We start from the raw sequence: 7,061 nt of genomic DNA on the forward strand, positions 1-7,061 counted from the left end.
ACTTATATTTGATACTATTGTCATTTGAGCATGGATACTTGGAGGACATCATTAAGATATAGAGTGTGCAAATTTTTGGATATGCTTTGTGCAGTTTTGCTCAGGTGGGTTTTTTTTTCTTGAAAACAAAGTTAGAAATTTCCCAAAAATCATTCAGGTTTTATAATTCTTATGAATGTAAGTTTCATTTTCTTTAACAATTGAAATGATGGTGAAGGATGGAAATAATACATTGCTTATATATGTAGTTCAATCCTGCTAATGGAAGATGAGGTACATGTAAATATATCCAGCTATATAAAAGCAGAACTTAACATTTTTATAGTAGCTAAGTTCCTTTCATGGAGAATATACTTAGTTTATTAAGATGCTGTATAAACATTTCATTGTCAATACAGTATGAAATAGCAAAATGCATACAAAACTAGACAAAATGCTTCCTGCTTGTGGATTTTGCACTGATGAATTCCTAACTTGAAAATGATCAGATGGATTAGTAGTTTGATATTAAAGAGCTTTTATATTAACCAAAACAATCGTTGCAAAAGAATGAGGAGGAGGGGCAAAGAGTTATCTATCTGAAAAAAAGGGTCTGCTGATTTTTTGGCAGGCTATTTCTTAGTCATTCCTTCTCAATATCAGGATTAATAACTAGACTGATGATAATAGTTAATTAAAAATTAATATTTGAAAGGGACGGCTGATTTAATTGGCTCAATGTAGCTTTGCTTTTTTTCCTTTTACTGAATATACTGAACAGTTAAATGTGCTAATAAAACTTGATTCAGAGAGCTAATGCTGGTTCTCTAATTGTTATCAAGTGGCTACAGTAGTTGTCTTTAATCATAACCGGTAAGTACTGAATGTACAGATTAACATTCAAAATAATGGTTGGGTTTTAGTTACAGATTACATACTACAAATGGACAGAGTACATTTTTCATGCAGAGAATTCCTCTTTGCTCTCCCCTGCATCTCATGGGATCCCCTGGTCTCTAGAAAAATGTATTAGTATTCCAGATTGAATTTAGAGGGGTATGTTTGGTCAATGCAAGATTAACTCAAATTTCTCATGTCAAGAACTTTTACTAGAACTCCAATGAGTTGGATTAGGCCTTGGGCCATAGAGCATAGTGAAAAATAATCATAGGACAAGGAAACTAAAATCCTCGTGAGAATCTCAATATTGGATATAAATCCTGGATTAACGTATCAGATAAGTGAAATGTCCAGTTTCAAGATTCTCAAAACAAGAGATTGTGCAGCACATACATGTCAAGAGAAAAAAAAAGTATCAACAGAAAACTTATTTTTCTTTCTTTTGTATAACTCTCTTAATTGACTATCTGTCGATCAACTTCTCATGGAAGTTTCATGTTTTTGTGGGGGGTTTTTTGGGGGAGGATATTTATTTATTTATTTATTTATTTATGTATAAAATTTATTACCCACTCATGTTACCACTCGGTAATTCTGGGCAGCTAAAAATCATAATTTCCAGAATTATGATTACAAAGATATAACTATCTCTTTACAAAGAGCAAAATTTGGCTTGAATGTAACATGCATGCAAAATAATTATTGGTCTGGAGAATCGTTGAAAGTGGGAGAGTAAAACTATTATAATTCATTCAGGCTTTTTTAAAAGGTGAAAATGACTACCATTCTATCTGAAAGAAGTGTTACACACAACCCATTCTATAACTGCTTTTGCTGAAATTGGAGAGAAAGTTTTAAATAAAAACCTCACATCCCAGATTCACTACTGTTACTGTACTACTGCTACTTATTTACTAATGTATCATTCTAGTAAAAATCATAAGAATGTTTAACCTTTAGTGGATTGTAGCAAAGCTACATTTGACCAATGTTACAAAATGTTGGACTCTGATTTCTTTGCAGTAGTGCTTGAAATTTCAACATCCACTGCTGAGGAAGTTGACTCTTGAAAAGGTAAGTAGCAATGCCATAGCAAGAAGTCGCTTGCAGAACAGCTGCACAAATTACTTTGGAAGGATTTGTTTAGAACTGCACACTTAATATAATTCCTCGCCAGAAATAATTTTTTTTTTCATTCTTGAGACAGTACTATTGTATGGGTTTAGATTATTTTTGTTCAAGTACACTGAAGTAATGAGCTTTCTATCATATTTCTGTAGAAAACTGTTTTAAAAGCAGGCATATGATAATCAATGTATAATATCCTAAGCGAAAATAATGTAGAAATCACAGGTCTCAGTAAAATGTTATTAATCAGTTACTATCCTTGTGTGTTTGATTTGTAAATTTACCTGCTCCGGGGATGTACAATGGTATTGCAGATTTGAAGTATGTTTCTTTGGTATTGTTAAGGATTAGAGATAAGAGAAGCAGTAGCACCTAAAAATAAATATTAACAAAATAATAACATAATGGTTCTTAATTGGAAGAGCCTTGGTGGCGCAGCAGACTAAAGTGCTGTTAAGTAGCACCAGCTGCCTGCAATTACTGCAAGTTCAAATCTCACCAGGCTCAAGGTTGACTCAGCCTTCCATCCTTTCGATGTAGGTAAAATGACCCGGATTGTGGGTGCAATAAGCTGACTGTATAAAAAAGAACACCGCTTAGGGGGGCCCGAAAGCCCTACTAAGCAGGTATATACAAAAGTATGAAGGCTATTGCTTAACGCATTGTAAGCCGCCCTGAATCTCCGGAGAAGGGCGGCATATAAATCGAACCAATAAATAAATAATTGCCAGTCATCACAGAGAGATTTAAAGTAAGTATATTTGAGGAAACTCTGTTTGTATAGACTGTATAATACTACTTGGAAGGGTTTCATACTTATATGTTCACTAAAATCAGGGTGGTGAAAGATTGCTTATATTACAGGATTGTAAAAGGTTTTAGCAAAAAGGTATCTCTAGATCAGGGGTGTCCAACTCACGTCACGGCGGTGTCACGTGATGTATCGGAACTTTTTTCTCCACTAAACTGGGCGTGGGTGTGGCCAGTGTGTGACGCATCCAGCCCTTGGGCCGGGAGTTTGACAGCCCTGCTCTAGATGTTCTTTGAAGAACCTGGGTTGCTGTGTTCTGTTTGTTTTGCCGGTTTGTACAGATGATTATAGAACATGGTTTATTCTACTACTTTCAAAAAATAAGTAACAGCTTATTAAAACAATTAGTTTAAATCTGCATCAAACATATTTTATGCAAAAATTGATAGATTTATTTGTTCATAGTTAGCTAAAATAGCTACTTTTAAAATAATTGGTTATTTTAATTCTAGCTAACTTGCATTCCAGCATTACGGGCATTTTCAAACTTAGAGCAAGTAATGTTGCTGGATTTTAGGAAAAAAGCTGAGATAATTTCTTAAAAAGTGCATTGACTGTGATTATGTGCCTTTCATTTTACATTAATAGGCTTCTGATTTTCAGTAGAAGCCTGGAATCATACATTCATCATGTTTAGTTTTGTTGAATCTCTCTGAAAAGTTTTGGAGAGAAAAGGAAGTCCTGGAACTCAAAACTTTATCCTTGAAGTTCACTTCTTCCATATATGTTTTTTATTTGTGTGCAATCGACAAATTCAGTCTTGAGTGGTAATGCATGTTGGATGCAGGGATTGTGGTCTGCCTGCGGCCTGCGGAGCTGTCAGCAGTTGGACAGTGAGGAGGTTGGGGAGGAACATGGGCCAGACCTGGAGTCTGGAGAAGGCTCGGACGAGGGCTCTGCGTCGGAGGCAGAAAAAGGGCTATCTGGGAGGTACGTGCTGCCTCCAGCGGACCTCAGCGAAGCAGAGGAACAGAGGAAGCCTGTTCCCAGTGTGTACATGCGCAGACCTGCCAGAAGGCAAGAACAGTTAAAACAAAAGGGACGACTCAGGAGTAGAGCTTGGAGATGATTGGCCTCTCCCATAAGACTTAAAAGAGGAGCAAAGGCACTTGGGCCTTTGCAGGAATCAATGTTGTTAATTCTGTTCAGTTTAAAGTCTGAAGCTCTGTTTGATTCTGAACTCCATGTGGCTTTGCCAATTAGATCTTTGGCAGTGTATCAAGGGAGACAAAGGTGGGTGATTATCAGCCTTATCCGGAAGGACTCTTTACAACTATTTGGGACTCATCTGTTCTTCACAGCTATTGCAATAAAAGAGGTTTTGGGGACTAATCGTGTGCTTTATTGACTCAGGAAGCCTAGGTCAGAACAGGGATGGCATTATAAAGGTTAATAGAAAGCAAGCATCCCCTAATTAAGAACTAATTCAGTTGCTAATTATATCTTTAACTCAATTTTGCATGTAAGTTGGAACTCATAGTTCACAGACAGACTGCATATTATTAAAAATGGCCAATGGTGTTATTGAGCTGACTTACTGCTGAAGCCACACAATGTTTTCAGGAACCACTGAAAACCATCTGTACATTAAAAACATGGCTTCAGCAATTCCTAAAAGAATTGCACAGTCTCAGTGGTTGAACTTTTAGTTATAGGCAGCCCATTTGTAATTAGGGATTGTCCTTAAATTGGATGTTCTTAATTTGGGAACTGCCTGCATACTGAAGTCTAGTCTCCAAGGCAGCTGCTGCTAATGGCTAATCTGCATTTTATAAAATAAACATAGATTCCTGTACTTTAGAAGGTAGAGTCAAGGTATGGAGTATGGTATGTTTTCTAATAAAAAAACACGCCTTTTATATAGGAAAAGGATGCTAAGAAGTCGGGCTATTATCGGTAGGCCCAGTAGCAAAATATTTGTGTTGACAGTGATTCTCTAGCCCTGCCCAGAGATGTTCTACATAAATCCCTTTGAATTAAGAACATGCTTTTTCACTGAGCTGTATTACTTTCTCGGAACTAACAGGTCCCAGACTGGATAAAGTCCCAATAAATTGGATAATGTATTACTCTTCACGGGGTTGCTTTCATAGCATGGAGATTTATGTGCCAATTCTAACATAACCATCCTTAAGAAAGCTTTTTCCTTAAAATTCCAAGAAAGGCATTTACAAGTTCTAAAATGCTTCTCTGGCTGATTATCCAACAACTTTACATTGATAAGCGATTCCAAGATTAAAGCACCATACAAACAGCTAAATGAATAAAAAGAGAATTAAGCACCCTTCTCAAACTGAGTTTCTCTGTGCAATTACCAGGAGTTGAGCACTTTACTAACATGATAACTAGTTAGGAAATTGTCTCCTTCCAGGAAAGACATTTGGGCAGAGCAATTGAGATCAGGTACTGCTTTTGACTAAATCTGTTCCAGACAATTTAGGGCTTTCAAAATGAATCTACATAGGATAGATATAATTGCTGCAAAGCTCTAACCCAAATCTATTACCTGATGTAAGTAAGCATAATACATTGTTTTGCTGAAATAAATTGTTCTGGAATACCTTTATTGGATTCCATATTGCCAATCTTTAAAAATGTCCTTTTCCTTTAGTGTTACCTACTAGGCTAGACTTTGGGCCTTGCTGTCCATAATGTGAAATTCAAGTAACAGTATCTCCCAGGTTTCATGCAGTTTTATCAAGTCATCCTAGATGCCAAGAGTTGACTAAGATCTTCTGCATGCAATGGGTATATTCTCTCTTCACCTAAGTAAAAAAAAAAACCCTACAGACTTATAGAAGTGGACATTATAAGAGGAGAATCATGTTAATAACAAAACAATGAGTCAAGTGATTTTAAGACAAAAATCAAACACTGTAAGCATTCTTGAATTAAACCTCATCCTATGTTTCTGAGAAAGCTGTGGCTCTCAAAAGCATATGACTTTTAAGAAATGTTTTCTAATGTCTTTGTATTGAACAGGTTTTGGTATGGTTAGTATTTATCAGAAAACTTCTAGCAAGGGATATTTGACTATAGGACCACAGATTGTGCTCTCTGGTGTATAGTAATCTTGAATTATTAGTAAGGGTTTGTCCCTCTCTGCATTACAGGAAACTTGAGTTTAATTCTCATGAGAATTATAAGCAAACCCAATTGTAGACCATAAATGTGGCGAAGGGGGGGTTGAGGGGTTTTCTATGTAAATTTTTGGACAAATTTTTAAGGGGTCCCGGGGGGGAGGGTAGGATTCGAACTAGAGTAATGGGTTTGGGGGATAACCCACTGAGGGGAGGGGAGGGCCTGGCCATGACGTGCGGCAGGGGGGGTAGGGGATCCTGGGGTGATGGGGGGGTCGAGCTTGTCCAGATTGTGTTTTTACCATCGGTATTGTGAGTGGGAGGGGTAGATATGGCTGGAGCAAGGGGCCATATGTGGAGGGAGTGCGCGCCCACTGTCTTCGAGCGGTGGTGCGCTCCGGCCCCCAAGGCTCCACTCGTTCTCCAGGTTGCACAGACCCTCAGGGCCTGGGCCTGTGACTGATGTTGTGCAACGCCAGGTCTGTAGTAAATAAAGCCCCCCTCATTTGTGATCTTATTCAGGAAGGGGGAGCGGACCTGGCGGGTATTACGAAGACCTGCTTGGGCCCGGAGGGAGGGGTCCCTCTGGTAGAAATGTGCCCACCAGGCTTCCACGCATTCCATCAGCCGAGGTCACAGGGGAGGGGTGGGGGAGTAGCGGTTGTTATTAGACAAGGCCTTAGGCCGAGGGAGGCCACTGTCCCTCAGACGGCCGGCTGTGAGTCTCTCCTCGTGAAGTGGGGTCATGGGGTTCAGATGGGTTTGCTGATCACGTACCTGGCTCCCTGGTAGGTACCTGCTCCCAGCAGCTCTGCCCGAACTTCTCAATGTTATCGCCGCGGTGGCGGTTGATACCCCCAGACTTATGGTCATGGGGGATTTCAACCTGCCGTCTGTGGGTGAGGCATCTCAGGCGGCTCGGGAGTTCATGGCTTCCATGACGGCTATGGACCTAACCCAGTTAATTCATGGCCCTACACACCCGGGGGGAAACACGCTGGACTTGGTTTTTGTCTCTGGACAGTGGCTGAGTGATCTCGAGATAGGGGATATAGTCATCAAGCCCTTGTCATGGTCGGATCACTCTCTCCTTCGCCTTGACCTTTGAACCGCTGCACCCCGCCGCAGGGAGGAGGAACCGACAAGATGGTACCGCCCCAGGT

This window comes from Pantherophis guttatus, chromosome 2 (assembly GCF_059756535.1).
Source record: "Pantherophis guttatus breed Tessera chromosome 2, ASM5975653v1, whole genome shotgun sequence".
NCBI classification, from domain to species: Eukaryota; Metazoa; Chordata; class Lepidosauria; order Squamata; family Colubridae; genus Pantherophis; species Pantherophis guttatus.